Below are 24,746 nucleotides of genomic sequence, written 5' to 3' on the forward strand. Positions count from 1 at the left end.
AGAGGAACTTTTCAAAAGTTACTGGCAAATTGTCACAGACGTTATCCTGTATTTTTATCAATTCTGTGGCATCACTGCTGTTGTAATAATTTTTCCCTGTGACATTCTATCCTCCACAAACACAGGAGGCAAGTTCTCCAGTCAGGTCTCATTCCTCCAAATACTCTGTGCTCCATTTTCCATAAATACAAGCAGGGCCTGAGAGCAGCTGAAAAAGCATAAATATATATATATTTTTTCCAGTCACAACACATTATCTCATTGTGATTCAATATCATTTAGCTGCCTACAGATTAACTTGATTTCTCCGAAAAGATGAATTCTATTTGTTTAATCTACAGAGTACATCTACAGAGTACATAAGTTTTATTTCATTTGTTTGCTGCCAATCTGCAAATATAACTGTCAAGTATCCTAATACAGCAGAAATAGGAGGCTGGGGGTCCCAGCAGCCAGAGAGGTACCTACCAAACAGAACCTTTTCATAGGTTGTGCAATGTTGGGGGTATTTCCCAGCAGTTACTTTTGCATGGTTTTTTTTTTTGTTTGTTTTTTCTTCCATGCATTTTGGTAATGCAAAGCACCGATTTTCAAACCATCTACCAATTCAGATCAGTAGATCAGAACAGCACAGAGCTTCTTACAGAAAACTTACTCTTGGTACAATTTATGAGGCGCACAAGGTGTCCAAGCTCCCCCTCCCTCCCAGAGGCCCATCCATTGCAAGCATAGACAAACATTTGATTATCCCGTTACTGTTATCCCAAATGTAGAACGTGAATGTATTTAAATGAAGAAGTTCTAATAATGTCTGCTTTTTTATTAGTCTCCACCTTATCTTCTCATAGAAGTTTCACATGTTTTTTCAGAACATGTATTTGGAAAGAAGTGTGTGGGGCAGATCATGGTCCCCCCCATCTCAGCTGGATTTCTCATTTCATCCTTTATGAGAATAGTGTCATATTAGAGGCCCCCAAAGGGAAGAAAAAAGGAAAAAAAAAAAAAAAGACCTTTTCTACAAACTCAAAGTCCTTATTTTTTTTTTCCAGTTTCCACTCTTTTTCCATTCACCATCCTACAGACTGGATAATTTTATATGGGCATCCGGTACGTTCACAAACAGCTTATTTATGCTATCTTCAAAGTCATAGCAAAATGAAATTATTAATAAGTAGATAAATACAAGGTGAACTGGACAAGTGTGAATACTGTAACTTTACACCAGTAAACTAGCCTCAAGGCTTGCAGGCCAAAAACATAGGCTTCACCCAAAGATGGGTGGGAGGTCACACAAGAGATGGGCAAAGATTCACTCTCACTTTAAGAGGATAGGTTATTAGTTATTTTCAGTATCACTTCTTCAAGGTAAACTAGCTTAGGTGAATTAAGTCGCAGAACAAAGCATTTTATACATCTATCCAGACTGATTCAATTAACAGTTGATGTGCTGTACTTAAGCTCCTACCAAGTACTAGCTTTGGCTAATCATTTCAAAAGCAAACGTGAAAGCTGTTCATATTGCACATTAATCTTGGTTATTGCACAGTAGACTTACGTAACTAAAGTACAACGCATATTGAGTTGATAGAACTCATTTAAGCACATACTACTCATTACACAGCCCTTGAGTGTTACAGAGGGCATGAATAAAAGCATCAGCTAAAAGTCAGCTGGTAGCAAGATGGACACGGATGCTTAGTTCTTAAATATGCATAAAGTAAGGCGACAGCACTGTAATATACCTACAAACGTGGCCTGAGTTTCCTTTTTCCTTTCTGAACTTGTACTTCTGCTAGGAGAAAAAAAAAAAAAAAAGAAGACTTGACATTTTAAATGCTAATTAAATAGGTTAATATAAAAGGCTAGAAGAATGAAAATTTATCTGGAGCTTGACAACATTTGTGCCAACTCAGCAACAAATTTAGCTTTAACACGGCAATCCTTCCAAAACAAACAAAAAACATCTATCAGCATTGCTAGTACTCCTGCAGACTGCTTCAAACCATTTTTCCAACCCCATTCATTTTCAACCTATAGCACTACTAAATGCATTCGGCATAGATTTTTTTTGGGCGTGGGGGTGGATTGAAGTTGCCCCAGTAAAGGAAGCAGAAAGAAACAAATAATAACCAGCAACTTCCAGTTGAAACCAAAAAACCAACCAACTCCTGAGCATCTGAGTTTGACAAGCTTATGCAGGACAGATCCCATTTTTTCATTTTCCAACTTAAAGAAGTGATCTCTTCTGTGTCAGACAAAACAACAGAATACATAAAGGGATAAGATAGGATAGTACCATGTTGTTGACAAATTTGTACTTTAATTTAAAAGGGTTTGTTTTATAACATCATATTTATTAAAGTCTGGAATTTGTAAGAATAATTATGAAAAAACATCAAGACGATCATTTGGTTACAGATTATTTTTGTTTAAAAATATTATCAAAACATATTTGCTAAACAGGCAGGTATAATTTTACTGAAGGAAAAAACAATCACTAAACCAAAATGTTAACATGCATGTTAACATCATTAATAAGCACTTTTTTGTGGCTGTATGTACTAATGACATGAACGGACAGATCAGCCCATCACAGCAGCACTATCCTCCACCCACTTCTCCAACCAATATAATCACCATTGCCAATTTCTACATTTAAAAAATATATATACTTCATAAATAAAATGTGTTCATAGATCTATCATTGCAAAATAGTTCCGCCTCAATTAAATGTGCTCACTAACGCCTCTTAACATTTAACGGTAGCTTCCAGTACCAACAAATCTGTTTTAGTTATTGCTGGAGCATGCAAGTTATCTGAAACAATGCAAAGAACAATGGCCAGAAAATACTGTTTTATCCAAGGCACTTCAACATCAACACATGCTAATATTTAGCAACCAAATCAAACACTGAGAATTTATGTTAGGATGGAGAAGGCTGTGGGGAAAGTGTTTGACAGGAGTGATTATTTATTTACTTTACTTCTGAACATATGCAGATTAACATTGCAACTAAACCCCATTAAAAAGGATTATAAGATAAAATGAAAATGAGTAACTTCAAATTTTGAGCACTCGTCTGAGGCATGTGGCTTTCTTTATGAAGCAAATGCTATACTCTTACATATTCATGGTTCTTTAGAAAAACACATATTAATGCTCTTCATGAGCAAGGGATAAGCTTCTGTGGATCAACTTGCCCCTTCCTACGTAAACAAGGAGCAATGCCTCACATTTTTCCAATCAGTATCAGCCTCTTTTGGTGGAGACTGTCCTGTCAGCGAAGGCCAAGATTTCCAAAGGCAGCAGCCTTGGTAGCCACAGGTCCATCTCAGGCTGCAGCCACCACCATTCAACAACACCCTCAGGTCTGCCAGAATCACTATTCATGCAGTTTTTGCTAGTGATCGGGAATGATTCAAATATTTTAAATATTTTTAAGCTGTAGGATCCTTCTTAACTGAATATTTTGACTTGGCAAGGTCAAAAAGGGGTTATATATGTGCAATGATACGAGCAGATCTAAGGGAACGATCAGCCTCCAAGCAAAAGGCGAGGTGAAAAACAGCTGTGCAATGTCCCCTTCATCTATACTGCGGTCAGAAGAGGACACTGCATTAACCTCAGCCTAACCCCAGACATCATAAACACCTCAGGGGAAAGAAATCCTTTTTTTGAGGATTTGACAGCCATCGTGCAGAGGGGGCTGGTGCATTGAGTGCCTGACTTTTTGTGGTAATAAAAATCCTGTTGAACATGCCCTGGTCCATAGGGTTGCTTTGCAGAAGCAAGAGGGACGACCAACAGGGACCTGACATGGCTTCATGTTCAGTTATCACTTCAACAACATTTTGCTTTGAGATCCAGGATCTCAACATTTCTCCAGTCCCCAGAAGAATTACGGCTCTGCAAATGCTACACACAAAAGAATTTCATATGCATGGACCCAGAGTAAAGCACAGGAGAAGTCGCAGAAGAATTCTTCCTCATTCTTCCTCTTGCACCGAATTCCAGACAATCATCTGGGCTGTTCTGCAAAAATCTCATGCTGAAGTCTTGCTGTGGCTTCCAGTGGTTTCACTTGCTGCGAATTCTCCTACCGACTTAAGTGGAAGGAGGACTGTATCCTGAAGATTCCCCAGAAAACTGAAATAAGAATTTTAGTGAAATATTCAAGGAAGCGTACTCCCTGCTACACCTAATTACAATATACTTTTTTTTATTCTTAAACTGTGGTGATCCACAGCTGTTCTTAAAAACACAGTGGCAACATCAAAGAAGGCTGGTGGGACAATCCGAAACATGTGAGACAGCTCACCAAGAAAAACAAACAAACAAACAAACTACAGCAGATAAAACAGTATCTAGTTTATTACATATAGAAAGAGATTTCCAGAATTTACAAACACCCACATTTTCATTCCAGGGAAAGAGTTAATTTGAAAAGTTCACCCTTTTTTTGTGTTCATTTTGTTTTGTGGTTTTCTGTTGGTTGTTTTTTTTTTCTTTCCTTTACAATATATACAATGGAAGACTTTGATTTCTTTTTTTTTCTGATTTTTTTGTCAGTTCCTGTGCAATTGATGAATTCAAGTTGACACTTGTAAATACCATGTACAGTAAATTTTGTCTTCATTGTAGTTAATACAGACTATTATTTTACAAGGAGTACAAAATTACTTTTCTTTTGGAAAGAACTCAACTCAACATCAGGGTTATCTTACAACTGATAGTATCAGTAAATATGACTGTACAATCAAGGCCCAGGGACCAATGACTCGTATTATATTATTTTCTGAATTACAATCTTAAAACAAGAATAGTACCCTAACTCTATTCTTAGAAGCCTTGTTTTAAGCAGGTTTCCCACTCTGTTTACAACAGAATATAGTATACCTCAGTTCCACATCAAAAAAGATGTGCTGTAGGAAAAGTTACATTTTAATTAAAAAAGTACATGTATAAATCAAAACCTATGTTAAATATTTAATACTCTTCAACCAACATTAAGTTTTGTATGTAATAATTTACAATGATGATTTGTCATACAGGTTTTCAGCAGCAAATGAAGTTGTGTAAATGTGCTAGTAAAATACCCATTCTCACCATGACATAGTGGTGGGCACATCAGTTCATTGTGGCCAGCTAAGTCCTTATGGTAGAGGATGAAGTAAGAGAGACTCATTGTCCAGGTGTCACAGTGCTTCTGCTTGGCACAACACAGGATGTGCAGCTCAGTCAACTAACTCCTGAGGTTTGTGTAAAGTAAACAAACTGAACTGGATGCATCGTACCCATTTACAGAGGAAGAGGAGGAGGAGGAGGTGAGGTCCTAGTTGTGATAACATGAAACATTTAGAGTCTTGATACCCATGAGTTAAAAGAAGGATTTGCTGAGGTTGTATAGGTCATCAATCTGAAATGGAAAGAGAAAGAAAATTAGCATCATGGGCACTTAAAAAATGTTGCTGCAATCACCACACTACCAGTGCCATTCTCCATTGTTGTGTTTTTGTTTTGTTTTGTTTTTTTGTCTGTTTTGTTTAAAGCATTATCATCCCAACTGAAAACGTTAGCACCTTGATAAATGATGGCATTCACATTTGAACTGTACTGGAGCATCTGAATCCCCAAAAGCATTTCAAACAGATGTTGGCGATAAAATTCCAAGCAGTCAGAAATACACGTAGAATTTGCAAGAGATTCACCTAAGCAGAAACAATTTAAGTGTCTATAATGATTAACCCTGACAAACTTCTGTGATAAAAAAAAAAAAAAGAAAACCTCAAACCTTTAGCCTGCTGCTGGCATTTTTACCCACTACAAGATCTGGGCCTCCTTGTAGGGCTTCCTGGCCACCCACAAATGCCACGTTTTGCATCCACACGATGGAGCGGGGCTCTCTGTGCCCTTCCGTCTCGCATCCCGCTGGGAACCCCAGGGCAGACCCTTCAGCCCCTGGCAGGACGCGGTTCCCCTGCTGGAGGAACCAGGGCTGGAGTCGCACGGGGGGCACCCCACAGCCCCCATCAGCAGCCAGCCCCCTCCCAGCCCTCAGACCGCAGCATGCACAAGCCCAGACCGTCCCTCCTCGCCTGCAGCCATACGGAGCCGTACCCACTGGGGCCTGAGTAACACCCCCATGAAATGAATACTATTTTTGTTTGAGCTGGGGTTAGAGGACTGCCACCATTTACATTTGGGGAGTTTCACATAGAAACTGATGAAGCAAGACTCAGATTTTACATAAACGTGTGTCTATTTCTATATTTAATATTAACTATGCTCCTGAAAAGATATGTAAATAGCGTATTTTCCTCAGTACAAATAAAGGCTTCCCATAGACACGTTGAAGTATAAAACTGAAAAGACCTCCTGTCCTATATTCTTTAATTGCCCAAGAAACAGAATTTACTTTGTGTGGTCCTTCAAGTGAAAGGAAAGCCTATCCTTGCAAGTGATGTGTGGTATGCTGTGAAAACTCCCCAAAGAATTATCTCACAGATCTCTTATTTACTTTCAACTTTCTTCTGCACTCATGTTGCGATCTACTGGAATGTTCCTACCAGGATATCTATATACAGCTTCGCAGAGCCTTGCAGCTTTCAGCTATGCTGCACCTAAAATTAGCCAGTAATGCCATACTGCATTAATAAAGACTAACGACAAAGAAGAAATGATTTAAATTAAATTGAGGAGTGATGTGAGCATGGAAGTGTGCGTTTCACACCCAGCTGGGGCCCAGCAGGGCTGCAGGAAGAGTTTAGTGACCACCAGCAGGGCCCCAGCCTGACCCTGCATGGACAGGGCAAGACAAAGGAGACAGGTGCTCACCTCATTGGAGCTTATTGTATTAAAGGAATTTTAAATATATAAGCAATAACTTGCAGTGTCACGATTAACTATCGCATCTCTTAACTAGCATTCAGGTAATCTCAACTGAAATATATAATCTAGAAAACAAAATGGTTTATCCAATTCAATTCCTCACCCTTTCAGTCAATGTAGTCCAAGTGCTACTCACAGGCAAGTGAGTAGCATTGGTGGATTGAGAAGTCAGAAAAGCAAAGGAAGAAAGAATAACAAGTCTATCCGAAAAAGAAAACACTTCCTAGAGGAGTTCACTAACAAAATAGTACTGAGGATAATCACAGTTACAGCAACCCAGACACTCGCATATTGAAGTCCTGAGCACATGTCAAAGGAATAGAAAAAAACCAAAACAAAACAAAACCCAGCAGGCTGAAATATCTGGGAGTTTGAGACTTGGGATGACGAAACAGAGTCACGCAGGGTGTGAACAGGAATGCGCTGTGTTTCATCCAAACTTCAGCTGCAGGTGTGACAAGGGCACAGACCCTGTCTTCAAGCTCGTTATTGCACCTCCATCTGGTATCTTCAGTACAACATGGAAACCTACTTGTCACCCCCTCAACAAAATATGTTGGTTGTTGTTGGTGAAGTATCAAGCAGGAAAAAGAAACTATTGCAACTTAACTGGAAAGTATTACCAGATCAAAACTCAGTCTCCATCAGTTGTTTTAGTCAGTAATGATATTCCAGTCCACAAGTGTCAGTGATCTTGTAAGAAGAACTAGCATCATTAAGGAGTACTCTCTAGAAGTTGTTTTAAAGAATTCCCACTGCTTTCCAAGGTCTAGAAGTCCATTTAAAAACTACTCATTGTTTTGGCCTAACCAGAACCCCCACCACCTTTAGAACTTTAATTAAACAAACAAACAAAAAACTATCCAAAGCTATTCCAGTTCTTGGGGTGGTAATGCACGTGTTTAAAACCTGCTACACATTTTCTACGATTTCAGAAAAACAAGTTATGCTGGAGAAGGAGAAATTTTCTTCTGATTTTGTGAGGGAAAAAATGAGACACTATGTTATGGACCCTCTGAGACTACTGATTGCAATGATTTGCTTTCAACTCCCCAATTCCTTTTATGAATCTCTTTCCCAAAACACGAACTGTGCCCCCGAGAACAACAACGCCTGCTACTACCACGATTTGTCTAAATGCCCCAAACGCCCAGAAAGCAGCCCTTCTGAGAGTGATGGGTCACTGGAAACTGCCAACCTGTAGGGCTTTGATCCAGGGAATTCTCACTTGTGCACAACTTCTAGCAAAAAGCCCCGTCCTCACTTTTAGAGTACAAATGCTCTTTGTTAGACTCAAAGGAATAGTGCTTAATTTTTTGGCATAATCTCTCCTCAGTGAACGATTACAGTATGTTTCAAGGAGAAAGCACCTTCTACGGCGCTGAAGTCATCAGCTGGATACCCCATTGTTTCTTATCAACAGCCATCAGCATTTCCTTAACAACATATGAAAACAGTGCGGAAGACAAGTGTTTTAATAGAGAGCACAACGACTACAGTGAGCTGAGGTAAGGATCATTAAAACCACTGACATCACCATTGGCAAGCACAGAGAAGGGAAAACCTGTGTTTAATCTATTTCCTATTCACCACAAGCTTTAGCTGGAGTCCCCAATAATGCACTTTGTGGTTGACTTTATGGAAAAGATTAGTGATGCAAGAAAAATGTACTGAAACAAACAAGCATCTTTAAAAGTTACTATAAGGTACCTCTGACAAGTAGTCTCTGCTCAACATCTGTTACAACACACACGCAGATAACACTAACGCACGTTCCAGCTGGCAGCAATTTCAGCTCCAATCTATTAGTCCAGGCAGGATACAACACAACCAACTGGAGTTCCTATTACAGCACAAGGCCCATTCTTAATTCCAGTAACTAAAAATAAGTCGATACCGCATTTTATTTCCATTATGGGGGAGCTGGCGAGGCATACCTAAAGTTCAAATTCTCAAAGAGCAGAGTGTCTAGACAATTTACCAATATATCTTTCCTGAAGTTAACTGAATTTTCATACATAAAGTAGGTGCACTGTTAAAATATACTCACAGTGCACTCCTTACTCCCTCCTTACAATCCACCCTTGTTAAAAGGTACCCAAAGACCAAACGTTTCAACAAATGCAAAAACTCAAGTGATCCTCAAGTAAAAGACTTCAGTTAAAGCTTCTGTGTATTACTAAGGGCCAACAGTGTGTCCTACCCCAAAAACACCGATAGAAATGTCCTTCCACGGGGTCATTCCATTGCAAAAGAAGATAATGTGCAGTAGCTGTAGAAGTTCTGTGATCAACGTGGCAAATAAATGCAACTACTTCATCAGGGATGAACATACTGGGGCAAAGCACAGCTCCCAAACACCCGAGCTGCTCAGTACCCTGTGACAGCTGGACATCCGTGGGACAAAATGCTGACAGCAACAGGAAACAGCTCTGAAGGTATCCCTAAAGGCAACAGAGCCAGGGGAATTAAAAGATCACCCCTGTCTGAAGAAACAGTAGATTTTTCTACATCTGCTGCAGGAAGATCATGTCCCAATCCTGCTATCAGCCTTGCTAAACCAAACATATTCTCCAAAACTGTTGCTGTCCCACCAGCATCTTATTTGAAACAACGAGCAAGGAACAAATGCATTTGTTGTTTACTTTGGGATTGTACAATGCATCTTATTCTGTATAGGTTAAAGAGGGCTTTAGTACATAATGAACCCATCTACCTAATACAAAAATAAAAAGGTCGTGAACAAAAGGTCGAAATTAAATAGATAGCCATCATGAAAATACACCAGAAGACTTGTGCAGAACTTCACAAGCCCCAGTCAGCACCTGACCTGGGCACCTGTGATCTGCCCAGGTAACGAAGTGTCTTTAGAAGCCTGACACAAGGTAAACGTGTTAAATAGTGTTGAAAAACTCGGTTACAGCTCTCGGTGACTTTTGCATGAGCCATCATCTAATTATAATGAACTGGCACAGGTCTACTTAAAAGCTGAATTTGTCCATGTCTTTGTGTTCGCCACACTCATGATCATAAGTCGTGTCTGTTTACGTTTTTCTTGGCATTACTAACGTGCACACAGATATGGGAAGTATCCCATTCGGATAAATTAAAAACATCAACCAAAACTTAAACTAGCTCAAATAACTTCTTTTCAAAGAGATGCATACATACGGTACAATTTTCCCAATCTCACACAGACCTTGAAAGAGTAAAGGAATGCAAGAAGAAACAATGGTTGCTCTAGTATGTTAATTGCAGTCTGAGTACTAACAAAAGGAATTCAAAATAGAACTAAACAAGGTAATTACAACATTGCTATTTAACTTGACAGGCTATAATCTACATTTAATAAGCCTAGACAAGCTTTTCTTCATTGTACCCCAAAATGCCTCAGCTTTCTTGTGAACATCATAAATAGGGAATTACTGATGATTTGGTTTCACCAAGTCCTTTCCTACCAGACTGAGTAATTGGATTTGGTGTTTTCATCCTCTTTTTCTTCTTCATATAGGTGATCATTTACTGATGGAGGCACCTCAAGACAATAGGTTGTACAGTCTTTCTGCTATGAACTCAGACAAAATTTACACCTATCACGTATAACATGGGGAAAAAGCCATCTTCCCCACAAGGGAAGTGTCTTCTCTATAACCCAGAAAGAGGTGGCAGGAATAAACAAAACTAAATGACTTTTAAAATAAGATGAAGAACAGAACGACATTCTCACACTTCTGAAGCTCATACTCCTGTTTCCTGTGTTGTGAGTGTAATGGGAAAACACCAACTAAGCCACGAACATTCTTTGGGCGAGCTTCTGCCCAGCAAAGAGCTTGTACATCTAATTTCAACTTCACAGCACGTCAACCTGACTTACACTCACTCAAGACAAAACTAAAGTCTTCAGTGAAGACAGCAAGAAAGGCTGCTGCCACAAGCAGGAAACCAAGGACCGACTGCCAGCGAACATCTAGCACAGGAGAGAGTGACATCATTAGAGGTCAGATTTGTCCTTTTCCACCTGTAAGGAGCAGGAAACAAGCCAGCTGTCTGCCCTGGTATGTAGATACTGGAAATAGTAATTCACCACAGAAAAACTGTTTAATGCATCCCCTGCTCTATTATGCCAAATCAGCAGCAGTTATAAGGTTGAACAAAACTGATTTAATTGAATTTCTGATTAAATATCTTTTCAATTATGGGGAAAAAATGTATTGAGTTTTTGTTTTTCTTGAAAGAAACAAGATACGACTGGGTTTAAAAAGAAAGACCTTTAATTCTATCAATAGACTCTGTTCAATAAATAAATGCTGCAACTTTCCTTGCTGTGATGCAGCTGAGCATTAACACAAGAGGACCGCCCAGCAGTTACAAGTTACAAACCAAACAGATGCAGCCCTAGATTCAGGTTGGTTTTTTTTTCTTCTTTATGATTAAATGGAAAACATGAAATAAGTATCTCTCATGAAAAAGTGCTACATTGTAAGTGGGATTATCATGTTTTTTCTTCCAATTTTCTAAGGACAGAAGGTCTGGATCTTCCCCCTTCCTTTGCTAATAGTCCAGGCTGAGTAATCACCTCAAGCCTGAGCCCAGCTTACACAGAGAAATTCCTTCTGTTTCAGGACTGAAAATAATAATGTTACTAGTGCAGTGTTTATGGCTGTATCCTTGAAAGAGAAAACCACTGCTCAGTGTTTATCTTTATTAAAAAATATAACTATATATCAACCACGTTAACAAGTAGCATTCAAAAACACATCTTCATTCTGCACTTTGTTTCTCAAAGGAGCTTTCTTAGTGGAGATTTTTTATTTTACTATTACTTTTATGGTAATTTGGAATTCAGTAAAACTCAGCAACCCTGGGAACCATTACAACTGCTCCATCCCTATGGGGAAGCAGATGATCAATGCACTTTTAGATGCACTCACACACCCTCAACTTGCTACCAATTTAAATACACACAATTAAATTTGACCAACTTGAGTGCATGGAAACTGTGCTCATACTGTATCAAAGAAATTACATCAGCAGTAGAGCTGAGCAACTCCTAACACCCCGTGTAGCTTCCAGAGCATTAGAATACAACTCAGCCACAGAATCCTGTTCGTTATCTTCCTGTGAACTTGTATTTCACTTGCCTTTCTGCGCTGTGGTCTATTTCCCCATTCCTGCAGCCAGCATTGTCACTTCTCCTTCCTGCTTTTCTCACCCTATCTTATTAAAAAAAATAAAGTAACAACAAGACCTTGCATAATTAGTCCCATCTACCTTGAAATTATTTTTGTGACACACACTAAATTGGAAGAGTTCCACCTTAAAGCAAGGTTTTGCACCATTCGGCTTAGCCGGAGCCATTTCCTCCCAATGGACAGTAAGGGGAACAAGATGGAAGAAAAATGGCATTTAAAAGGAAGACATACAGAAGCCCCGTGGGGGATAACCTGGCCAGCTGACCTTCCCTTTGAAATTTTGCCAGTGCAAATTAAGTAGCTAGTCTGCAGCAGTTCTGGCAGCAGTGTGGGAAGGAAGTTCAGCAGTGATTTTGGATGAAACACTTCCTCAATTCCCAACAACAGCACATTAAATATCAAAAAGGATAATAATGATAATAAGGAGGTGCTGGAAAACACATTCTCAAAAACAAGCCAAGAGAGCACAGGAGGGGATTTGCAGAAATGAAATGTGATGAAGTAGAAAAAATGTAACAAGAAGTTCAGAAAGCTAAAGTAGATGCAAAGCACACGTTATTTTGACACCATTTGCCGTGACTTAATACAAAAGCTGTAACAAATAGCAGTTAAAAACAAATAGAGGTAGTGCTTTGTTAAAAGACAAGGAGAAGGCCTTCCGTAAGTGACAAAAAGCCCCAGTCAAGTTTGTTATAACTTGAAGCTGCACTAGAAGATGATTTAACCATAGTAATCTGTACTCATCTGAGCTGACCTCCCCAGTGCCTCGTGAGCGGGCGCAGCCGTGCTCGGGAGGCCGTGGGACCCCTGCTCCCCCTCCATCAGCTGCTCACCACCCCTGTTTCCAGCCCTAAGATGTTTCCAGCAGTGCTGGTGACAACTGGATCACAAATAGCTGCCATCTGTGGACTTGATGGCTTCATCTTGCCAGGTGAACGGCACATATACAACAAACCCGAGCTTCAGGACAGCACGAGGGCAGCCTTCTGGTTAGATCAGGCTAGAGTCGCCAGAGACCTACCTCCTCTCTCACTGCCACACACGGCTGTAATGGTGCATCCATGCAGTATTTTCCCCTTCTCAGAACTTCAAACCTGGTGTTCAGAATCCTTTGGCACTTAAGCCGACAACTGAAATCCAAGGCACCTGCCAGTTCTACCCTATTCATACTACATGGTCTTAAACAACAAGAACGCATATGCACAGGGCTGGGACAAAGTTATCAGTGCTTAAAAAATGACATAGCATTTGAGATTTTCCTGACTATATATTGCCAAGCATTATTCTACATTAGATCAGATTTGTAAAATTAAGAAAACTTTACATGCAAATAAAAATAAAAAATAATAAAAATAAAATAAAAAATTTAATTGGAAAAGGAAACAAAATTCCAACATAAGAATGTTTTTTTTTATTCATAGAACATGAGTTCCACCCTTCTACTCGCACTGATTTTGTGATGAACATATTCTGGGCTGCGATGGGATTAACCTTAAAAATAATGCTGAGCACTTCAGTGAGGTCTGAGGTAGCTCGTGGCTCAGCTACCCTCTGTACCATTTGAACACTGAAATGGTTGTTTGTATATAGATGAGGTTTTCAAAACAGTTGTCATCCAGCTTATTTTCAGAAACCATGGTAACAAGAAAGGAGTAAACAGAGGGTGATGATAGGGCACAAAGGCAACGTAATGGATTCCAAATAAGGGGCTACCTCAAGCTGGAAGTCCACGGGCAGAGGAAGCAGCACCTGGCAGGCTCTCCAGGCACCTATTTGGATACAGCTGTGAGTAAAATCCAAAGGACAAACACCGATCAGAGAAATCAAGTAAGTCCTTTACTGCTGTTTCTTTAGAGCTCCACTCTGTGAAATCCTAAAAGCCTGAACGCCTGCCAATATTGTATTTTAAAGATATGAACGGCTTAAACAGACCAGTCTTCACTTGCTCAGTTGCTATGATTTCAAAAGGGAAACCGATCAACACTCACATTAATAACCTCATTTCAACACCAATCTAGCGTTATTAGACTGTATGGTTTCACAAGCAAAAGTCAAAGTAGGTAAAAGTTGTTCTCATCGCAGAACTTGCAGCCAGGCATTTTAATTCAGTAATTCTTTAACTTTTTCAAAGCATGCCAAGGAGAAAATTTCCCCACATAATGGAAGTTGTTCACAACAGTACGAGCAAGTATCTTGCCAGATGATAGGTACCGTGTTATTGTGACACATAAATCTTCCATCAGTTGTCACATCCAGTATTACGGATAACCCTGTAGAAGCTATTACAGTAAGTCAACAGAAAATTAAAAGCATATAGTAATACGGATTAAAGGCTTAGCATACACACAAAAGGATCTGTACATGATATTACATCTTATTAAAACATCATTAAGACGTCTTGGTTAATCAATGATTAAAAACATCCACTAAACATTAACCTTGACAATATATATATAAAATCAGCTTTATGACATAGTATGACTACACTATACAAGCTCATAAAATAGAAAGTTCTCCATGTTCTTACAACCTAGGACATGAACTTACACCATCTACCACCCAGTCTTTTTAACCAAGAGAGGAGCTTTTAACTATCTTGGGCTGCTGACAGTCTCAGTGGCTACAGGTACACTCGATGCTACAGCTAAACCCCCACAAAAAATAAACTACATTAATCACTCTTTTGTATTCACTTAATACGAAATGTTACTCAAAACACGTTTTATATAGAAGAGAACTTCTCCTGAAACAGTAAGAAATTTAATGTTATACTGGTCGAGCATCAATAACAGTTTCAGGAAGGGTTTCATGAAATACTATCTGACAAGTGCTGACTGAAACTACGAGTCTTATTCGTTCAAATTGGAGCTGATGAAGTAGCACAGGTTCCTTGATGTCCAGAACTAGTCCTACTTTTATCCCTTAGTAAGTCAAATATTGAAATGTGCTAAAAGAGGCAAGGAAGGTTAGGAATAAGGATAAACTTTGCCATATAAAAGTAAAGGTCCTCAAGACAAATTCCAGAGTTTGACATTACCCTATGCTTCCTTTTGCCATCAGGTGTCGTAACAACTGTGTATCCCACTACTGAAATCTTTGTTAACGTTCAGCCATACCTCAAAAAATCCATTGATTAAAATAGCCTGAAAAGAGCATTTCTAGGCACACAAACTTTTTCTTTTCCTTCAGGGCAATTGCTCAGCAGATTGCCCAAATGGCAGCTAAACAAGCCAGTTAAGGGGCAAAGACATTCACCTGGAGAGAAGCAGAAATACAGGCAGTTAGCACAAAAATAGAGACAGCATGAGCAGCATGGCTGGTTGCCAAAAGAAGAAAGTATGTCCAGCCATACTCAAGGAACCTCAGCTTGCATTGGTTTCTTTGGTTTGGCTTCCTGAATAAATGGAGCTCATGCAACTGATAGAACAGAGTGCTGACCACCTAAACCGGACATAAAATTCAACTTAATTTTGGCAAGGACATGAGATTTCAGATATACCAAGTTGCCTGATGTTTTGTAAAAATCTCCGGCTGAGTAAAGGACTCCTTTTCTGAGGCACAGCTCCAGCCAGCGTGGCTCAACAGGCAGCGGAGACCAAGGGGATCGGCACCCACCCTGGCACCATGTCTGGCAGAAGAGGGCAGAGGTGTGCTGGGGGCAGGAAAGGACCCATCATATAATAAATGGAAGAGAAATCTATAGGAAGTAGGGCCTCATTAGTCCCACTGCTCACAGATCATCTGCTGGTATAAGCAGTTTTGCTCAGAGCAGTGTTTTGTCACTACCGTCACTGTTATGCTATACAAAGAGTGTATTAAATTCTTAAATATTACATGAGATTTCACGGCTTGTGTATCACATGTGGGAGGTCAAACGAGGCAAGTAACGTTCCGCTCAGCCTCATCATATCTTTTAAAAACCAGAAGCCTGCAATATACTTCAAGGAGCAAGTGCAGTCCCAACGAATGCCTGAGATGGAGGCACCCTGATACACAGAGCAAAAATATCGGTGGTTGTAACAAGCAACAGTGCAGTTTTTAGAAAAACTCTTGCAGCTTGGATCTTAGTTGTAAAGGTAACCCAAACCACAGTAAGACCACAGCCAAGCAGCTATGTCATTCAGTGTATCTCGTGGGAAGTCACTTCCAAAGATCCTGTCTACCTGTGTCTATCCTGAAAATCCATATACCTGAGGGAATAGTAGCAGATAGTAAAACAAATAAGCATGTTCTAAGAAAACTTTCTAAAAGATAGGAACTAGAATACCCCCGAAGTTGCTCATGAGACATCCTTTATGCAACTAGTATCAAAAAATGAAGGTAGTGTGCTGCCAGGGACAATGGAGAAGTGGTAGATAAAAAATTCTCACCAAAAAGCTATTAAATTCCCTGGAATAATTCTTTGATCATCCAAGGGAAAATGAAAATAAAAATATTTTTGTTAATACAGGCAACATAACCATATTTGAAATACTTCCAACCTTGAGAGAAAAAAGCAAAAAAATAATATGATTGATAAATAAGCTTGAATGTAACAAGTTGAAGAAATGGTTTTCTAAGTGAACTATCCAGCTCATTGAGCTGAGTTTCTCTCCTTGTCTCTTCCAAAACCTTTTCCACTTTCAGAATATATCTTTTTAAAATTCTCCCTGCATCCCTTTCCTTACCCAACAAACTACTGCATTCAGTTTTTTTAAGATCTTCATATGCTTGGAAACTCTCTGCACACCTAGTGGTAGGGACTGCAGATGTCCTTGCTAGAGCCAGGAGAACAGATGAAGAATGGCAGAAAGTATCTAGACTTCTACTTGCTAGCTGCCTATTCATGCCTGCATCAAAAATCATTTAAGTCTAATTTTAGGTCCATTTCTCTTAAATGAAAGCTTTAATTAAGTTTTATAATAAAAATGCTAGTTTTATCTTTGATTTTCATGGACTTTGGGGGAAGAAAACATACAACACATGCCCAGCACAACAACAGAAGAGATGCCAGTCTATGTTATTTTTCCATCTGTTTTCCAGTAACAGTCAATTTTTCATATTATTGGCAAGGTTTTTTGAGAGGACATTTCATCTTTTTAAATCACATAGGAAACCAAAGAAAACACCCTTGCAACTATGTCATATATAAAATACATATACCATGCAGTTCAGAATTTCATCAGTATACAGCGTGCATCACACTTTTCTGCAACATGAATTGCTACTTATCACGTGCATCATACAAATTAAAGGGGGTATAATGACCCTTGCCTACAAGTATACATATATACAAAGATGAGCTAAAGTAGGCTATAATTGCATGAAAATAATTAGTTTGGTTCATTTCTGGAAAAACCAAAAAACCTCAAAACCAGGTCAGCTCCCTGTCTCAGCTGAAAAACAAAACCCACAAACTTCCTTTATTGTTAGACACAATTTATGATGCCTAACACAAATTCCGAGTGCTCTCAGAAACAAGAACTCTCTTGGAAGGAGGAGAGGAAAAGCAAGGAACACTTATTTTCTACAGATAACTACTTCCTGTATGGGTAATGATAGCTTTCTATTACATTTTATCCACCATCCCAATAACTGCATCATCATCTGCTTAAAAACATTCCTTTCAACTTCTCAAACGTGCTTCATTTCTAGTTACCAACGAGGTAGGATGCTTAATGAAATGTTTAATTTCAACTAAGAACGACGACAATTAGAAGTCAGAGCTCCTACAGCATCTGTAGACATCTTGTTCTACAAAGACACCAAGATGAAATACAAACACAGGAAACTTTCCTTTCCATAGGTCAGTGTCCTGGTGTTTCAGCAAGGTGAAACAAGCTTTCCAACTTTTCTTTTTGTCTGTGATTCTCTTCTAGCTACAAGTCACAGCTGGTAGGAGAAGATGCATCAAGGTCTGCGGAGCATGAAGGCTGGCACGTGCAGCATAGTGGGAGCCACAGCTTTCAGAAATAATAACTGAAAGGTGTAACAAGTTCTACTGTAAATACAACTCTGCAATTCTCAGTTATTTGAGTATTGACATAACAAAGCATGGCTTTCAAACAAATACAGCACCTGAAGTTTAGAGAGGACTTCCTTCCAAACTTCAAGGTCACTGTTCGACACCAGCAATACATCAGAGCTTCTCAGAGTACTGCTGGAAGGTACAATGTTCTCACCAACCATGCTCCTGAGGATGACCAGACAAAGCTTTCCAATAAATTTAGACTGAGGGACACTGGTACAAAGCATGGTAAAATTCATCCTTAAACTCTGAAAGTTGTCAAAAATATTAGCAAATTAGATGTTCACAGCTCGTGACAGGTGTTGTGCCTGCCCAGGGCAGGGGGCTGGCCCTGGGTGGGCTTTAGGGTCCCTTCCAACCCAACCCATTCTGTGATTCTATGATAATTTACACAATCAAGATTATTGCTAGCACAGTCTTTGCATAACTGTAAATGTAACTTTTTATTAAATAAATACTCCTTTGCTACTGTTTTTATTTGGCATCTATCTTCCAGGTGTGCTTAAGAGTATGCCCACACATGCTTCCATCCTCTTAAGTCCTTTTCCATGTGCAGACAATTACTTGCTGCTACATTATATCTCATCTTAAGTTTTCAAGAATGAAGTAAACAACACTTTTTTTTTTGCGCTGTTCTTTCAGTCAGAGCAATCTTAGGACAGCAAAAAATAGTAACGTATTCAGACACGTGCAGGATTTCAAAGCTGTATATTTCCACTGTTGAACTGGCCACTTCAAACATGTAAAATATTACTTCACTAAGCAGAGTTATGCTTCATTGAAAGTCAGATCACAAAATTAATGGAAATGCAAGAAAAGAGAACAGGATTTTGGAAACACCCCACAGTTCCCATTGAAAAAAATGATTAAGCCAGATAAGAACACAGATGTCTGCTGACATTTTACTTTAGAAGATTTGAAGATGACCTTCCCCTTCACTTAACGGTTTACAAATCAGATCTGGTTACAAAAAAAACCTGTGCTACAATCTTCATTTATAACAACCCCTAAGAAAACCAAATTCCTTACTAGCAATGAGCAGATTTCAATGCAGCGGGGCCGGTACCTGCGCCACGGAGCGACGGCCCCAAACAGCCCAGCTGCTGCCTCCGTCCGCACTCATTGCCTCATCACGAGGATTTGGGAAAGCCAGCGTCGCTTTTCTTTCTTCTGACTTAGGAAACCAACATGCAACCATGAACAATATGTTTATAACATTATAATCCATATTCTGTAATATGTAAACAAGTACCCATTACTTAGAGGCCATAGATGTCCATAATATTAAATAGTAACAGAAAACAGCTGCCTTCTCCTTCCTGATTGTTTATATTTCTAAAGCATCCGCTCTTTAAAATATTGTCCATGCAAATCAAAACATGCTGTGCCTAAACGAAGGACAAAACAACAACAACAGTAGTTTTAAAACACTGCACTTCCTGCAATATTACGCAAATCCAACTCCAGGCTGCAGCCTGAGAGCTCCCCTGCTTCAAAGGGGGAAGCAGCCAGAGAGGTGGGGAGGGACAAAAGGCACGCCTGGCTCTGCTGCACAGGTCACCCTCAGCACCTCCCCAGCAACCCTGAGACTGCTGTTAGGTACACACACGTGTTTTTATGTGAGGGTGCCTACTCTTTGCCTTCCTTTGCCACAAAACTGTGCTATTATGTCTCTCTCAATATACATCTGTACAGAGAGATTGATTACATAGAATATATATATCAATATATATTGATATATGTAACTGAAAATATACAGACACTCATACTTTGCTGATATGGGTTAGCAGAAAGGAAGATTTTTCTTACGATTTCCTTCAAATGTCTACAGTATGTGCCGTGTTTGCCATTGGTATTAGCTATAGGTAAAAACCACGTGCACGGATTTATCCATCACTAGAAAATAACCAACCCAAAACAAACGATCCAGAAGCTTTCAAAGCTCTTGTGACGCATGTTTGAAGCGGCTTACAGGCTAACTGAGGGAGAAAACAGAAACACTGAAAGCACTTTTAAACTTAGCAGCTGTGGCACATTGTGTGATCATCAACGTTGCTTCAAAATGTGTGATGAACGTCAGGCTACCTTACCTTTTGCCTTCATTTCCAGCGAAGCAGCATTCAAATAGAACCCTGTTACCTGCACTACAGCAGTACCCAAAAGAAGCCGGTTCAGGCTTTTGGGAATGAGAGATGGTTGCAAACCTGCAGGTATCTGCAGAGTCTCACACGCACATCTGCACAGAACTCGCAACCCAGTTTTCAGCCACTTCACAAGGAACATCAGTTTGCTGTTTACAGAGCTACCTGAAGTGATCACAAGATGACCATCTCCTTTCCTGCACATCCCCAAAAGACCTGCAGCAGATGCCAAGCGATAGCTTGGCTACCATGTCACAAATGAGGCACTGTCAGTAACCAGTTCAGCTGGCAACTCCCTTGCAAACAAAGTTTTTAGTGGTTTTGCTGATTTTAATTAGTCAGTATTGCTTTTATTTTAGCTCAACAAAAAGATTCTAGAGAGGCTCGTGTGAGAAAATAACCTGATGTTCACTTTCTGTCATTTTAACCCTTATCAGAAAAAAAAAAAAAGGGAAAAAAAAAAAAAGCTTTTAAGAGCCCCTGGTACCTACAATACCAAAATGACCCAAGCTGGGTTCCCAAACAACACCCAGCCTTCCTACAGCTATAAAATATTTTCTGCATTGGTGGCCATTGTTTCGGTGAAGGCCAAATATTGTGGTAGCAGCAGTATGTGCTGACACACAGACCAGCTCACCCTTCCACCTCGTGGGCTGTGAAGAAGACAGGAGACCTGCAGGAAGGCACTGCTTGCTTTGACTTTGAGAAGAATTTATCTGTCCCTGGATTGAGTTTCAGCGGGGCCCAGCCGCCCCTCCGCACGTTGCTGCATCTGGCCCCTTTCCAGCCGCGGAAGCTGCCCGTGCTCCTGCCCCAAACCCCGCAGCTCCTCCTGCAGCTGACTTCACTTGTAGACCGATCGGCTGGGCGGTGGGAAGTCACAAACACCCAGCCTGATTACTAAATCGCTGGTTACATTATCGTTTGCGAGAAATGCTGTTTACAAATTTGAAAGACCATTAACTAAACACAGTGCAAAACAAGTGGTCTGCTTTATGTTTTTCTTCCGTCATCCCATTCCTACCTCTTTTTGGAAGAAGTGCCTGACTGGTTCGAGTCGCAGGGCAAGCACCGAGCCCCAGGCCTGCGCACGCCGCAGCAGCCGCTGAGCATCCCTGGATACCAACCTCTGCACGGCAGCTGCAGCAAATCAAAGTCCTTGCTGCACCAGTTTTTCTGATCACTGAATGGTCACCAAGTGAGGGAAATTTTTTTAAACAAGTGAAAAGACGGGGTTAGCTCTGTTTCACGTGTAGCAAGATGTTTATAGTAACCACACAGAACAAACAAAACAAGCAAGAGTGTCGGAGGTGTCACTAACACAACCCTGAGGTCGCAATCTTGCTAGTTACCACAAACGCAGGAACATCTGCGGGCAGCAGGCGAGAGCTCCAGCGTGTACACAAAGAAGAAACAAGGTGAGCTCACAGAAACACTCCTCTAACATTAGGTTCGTACTCGATGTGTCCCGACTCCCCCGCAGCCAAACCCTCCCCCAGGTTCCCGGCGCTCCGCTCCACCCACCCATCGCCTGCTCCTTCCCTGCTGCACCACACACCTCCACCTGCCTGCCGATACCCTGCCCATCAACATGCTGATAAACCAAACACAACAGTTCGGAGAGGCAGTTATAATTGCCTCACATTTCAAAGCGCATCTAACAGCCTGCTAGCTCTCCTGCATGCCCCTGCACATCGGCTGGGAACCACCGCTCTAGGGGCAGTCTTTCCACAGCTACAAAACGGAGTACAACCAACCTTTAGATAGTGCAACTGAGCTGTAAGTCAATGACAAATATTTATTGCAGATAAAAAAAACAACAGCATTGAAATGTCAGACCTCCCCTGTATTTTGTTTTCACACCGTTCACCAAATGTTTTGAAGGAATTCATCAACTTAATTTCTCTTGCAGTATCACCCCAAGGGTGCAAGAAGGCATCGAGAACAACTATCAATACGGAACATCATGGTCATACATCGTTATTCCTAAAAAGCCAAAATCAAGCAACTATGTAACTGCACTGCTTTCTTCTACAATTAGACGATAAGATAAGCTGGGGAAAAGATTACACCAAGTCACCGCACTGCCACAGCCCAGCATAACAGCGTGCTCTGCAGCACAGTTGTGTGCGTCTCAAGAGCTTCAACATTTGCTGGAGCTTTCCTATCTGCTTCAATGAAAACCAATACCTCTGGGTTTCACTTCTGGCTGTTTACGTGAAACTAAAGTTAGAAGGCAAGCTGAGCACCATCGGGGGAATCAAGACAAGTGTGCAGCCAAGAAAGCTGATGCACAGGGAGCCTGATCTCATCCTTACTCAAGTAAGGAACTGAAGGAAGTAAATTCGTGTTCTGCCAACAAATGTTACCCTGAGCAGAGATTTTGAGAGGACAAAAAGATGTGTATTTTTAAGTACGATGAAATACAAGTGCACGTCATGGTGAGCTAGCTACCTTTTTATAACCAGTCTAAATGCCATTTACAGCAGACAGTTTGGGCTAAATATAAAAAGTCACAAATCTCACATATTGAGATAACCTCCACGGATGTGCTGAAATTACCTTTCAAACCATACAACACGACTTCACCCTTCTCATAATAAATAGGTTGTTTTAGAACAGCCAGGAAAGGGCAACCATGCAGCGCTCTGTGATTTGTGGGAGCAGAAAGGCTGAAGAGATTATATGGATACTTTATGTACTGCTCCACAAGAAACTCAAGGGTACAAAACACCAAAGGCAAAACCTCACTCAGCTCATAGCTTCGGCCACCTCTGCCTGCGGCCAGGCTGGGTCACTCCTGCCTGGGGCAGCGGGATTCACAGGGCTGCCATGGGAATCGAATCCTGCAAGGTCTGATGTTCTGCAGCACCAGGAACCTGAGACAGGGAGAGGACAGGAGTCCAGGCAGAGGTTTGCAGCCTTCAGTATTTAATCTTCTTGTTAAAATAATTCTTCCATTCTAATGGCAAATGTGACAGACAGGCTGCCAGTCCCACGCTAGCCAGAGGTACAAACAGAACTCTGGATACAGCTTATTCGACAACTTATCAGATGTTTTTTCCTCTTTCTAACAAGCTCCTTTTGTATTTGATCCAGCCAAGCTGCATCTTTTCTATCTGTGGTAATGTCCTGCAGCCTGCAGCAGCAGCTGGGGACAGTAGCTCTGATTGTCCCCACTTCCCAGCCGGCTTGGAGCTGCATGTCTTCCACCGCCTCTCCTATGCCTCGAGCTGCTGGGAGGATGCAGCTGCCCAAGAAGCCCTCCCTGACATGCTATGTTATGGTCAATTACTTCATTATTAGAGAAGAGTATTTTGGACTGCTTCTGCCAACCTCTCACAGCTAAATAACCAAGCAAAGCTTCAAATCCAACTGCCAATAGGAATACACATATATTAGGAAGTTGGATTGGATTTCAGTTTCTGCTCTACAAATATAGTTGAAAAAAAAAAAAAAACACACCACGAAGACCACAACAAACAGCTTCCATAGAAACAGAGAAACAGAATTGCTCCAGTTGTACAGGCTGAGAGCTCTCTCCCTTCAGCAGCGAGCAGGCTGTAACGTTATCTGTAAGCATCCATCTGCAGAAGAATAATGCCCACGCTTTAAGTAGCAAGGCCACTTGAATGGATATCGAGTGCTCTGAATTCATCACTCTCGGTATGCAGTTTACAGCTTTACTTAGCCACAGAGAGAATCTCAGCATCTTACACTTCTCTTTGTGCTGCGTTTGTCAAACCCTCTCTCCCTCAAAAGCGCACTCAGACATGTGCTTTCAGCTGCCATTTTTTTTATTCCTCCCCTGGATGAAAAGGTGTTGAAACTCATCCCTGAGCACTGGTATGCAACACACAGGGTCTGATGGCCCTCTGCACACCTCCGTGCTGCAAGGGGGGCTCCGCGTCGCCCCCAAACCTAGCAGAGTCGGGCCAGTGCTCAGCGCTCACGTGGGCCCTGTCCCCGCCTAGGTCCAACTGGAGCCGTGTACCGTTTGGAGGAGTGGTAGGGCTGCCAATGGATGAGAAAAGCATCCCAGCAGTGTTTTATGTTATACTTTGGCCTTCCTTAAAAGGCCAGGTTTGAGAAGGACTTAATTTCCCCCCACACTTCCTTCATCCTTACAGCTGGTTATTTCTAGGAAGCAGGAAGAAGGCACAAAGCCATCTACCTCACTGCCATTCTCCCCAGCCACCAGAGCAGTAACGCTGTAAGGCAGCAGGACAGTGAATTTCTCCTGAGTTTTTCAGGCAGGCGCATCCTAGAAGGTGACAAAAAGCAGAGGAGGCTTTCTCCATCCACTTGTTTTTCACTGTTGCATGCCATGGCTGGCACCAAACCAACTGAAATCCTAAGCCTCCTAAGGTCATGTCTCCAATGTCAGTGCTCATCATGTTACCAACCACTCTGGTCGTACTCTTTTAGTGCCTTCCTCCCCACCCACCAAGAGTGGCTTTTAGATAGGCTCATCATACTCATTTAATGCAAATTAAAACACTATTTTCATCAGTGA

The 24,746-nt window shown here is 40.9% G+C and overlaps 1 protein-coding gene across 1 annotated transcript in view; it reads right to left on the reverse strand.

Moving 5' to 3' along the window:
* Window positions 1–4,355: 4,355 nt before the first annotated feature.
* The window catches only part of IRS1 (insulin receptor substrate 1), a 72,860-nt gene continuing 52,469 nt past the window's right edge, over window positions 4,356–24,746 (reverse strand). The window contains 1 exon segment of the mRNA XM_080604050.1: window positions 4,356–5,418. The gene's annotated coding sequence lies outside the window, so the exon portion shown is untranslated.

This window comes from Anser brachyrhynchus (assembly GCF_964034855.1).
Source record: "Anser brachyrhynchus genome assembly, chromosome: 9".
Classification (NCBI taxonomy): Eukaryota; Metazoa; Chordata; class Aves; order Anseriformes; family Anatidae; genus Anser; species Anser brachyrhynchus.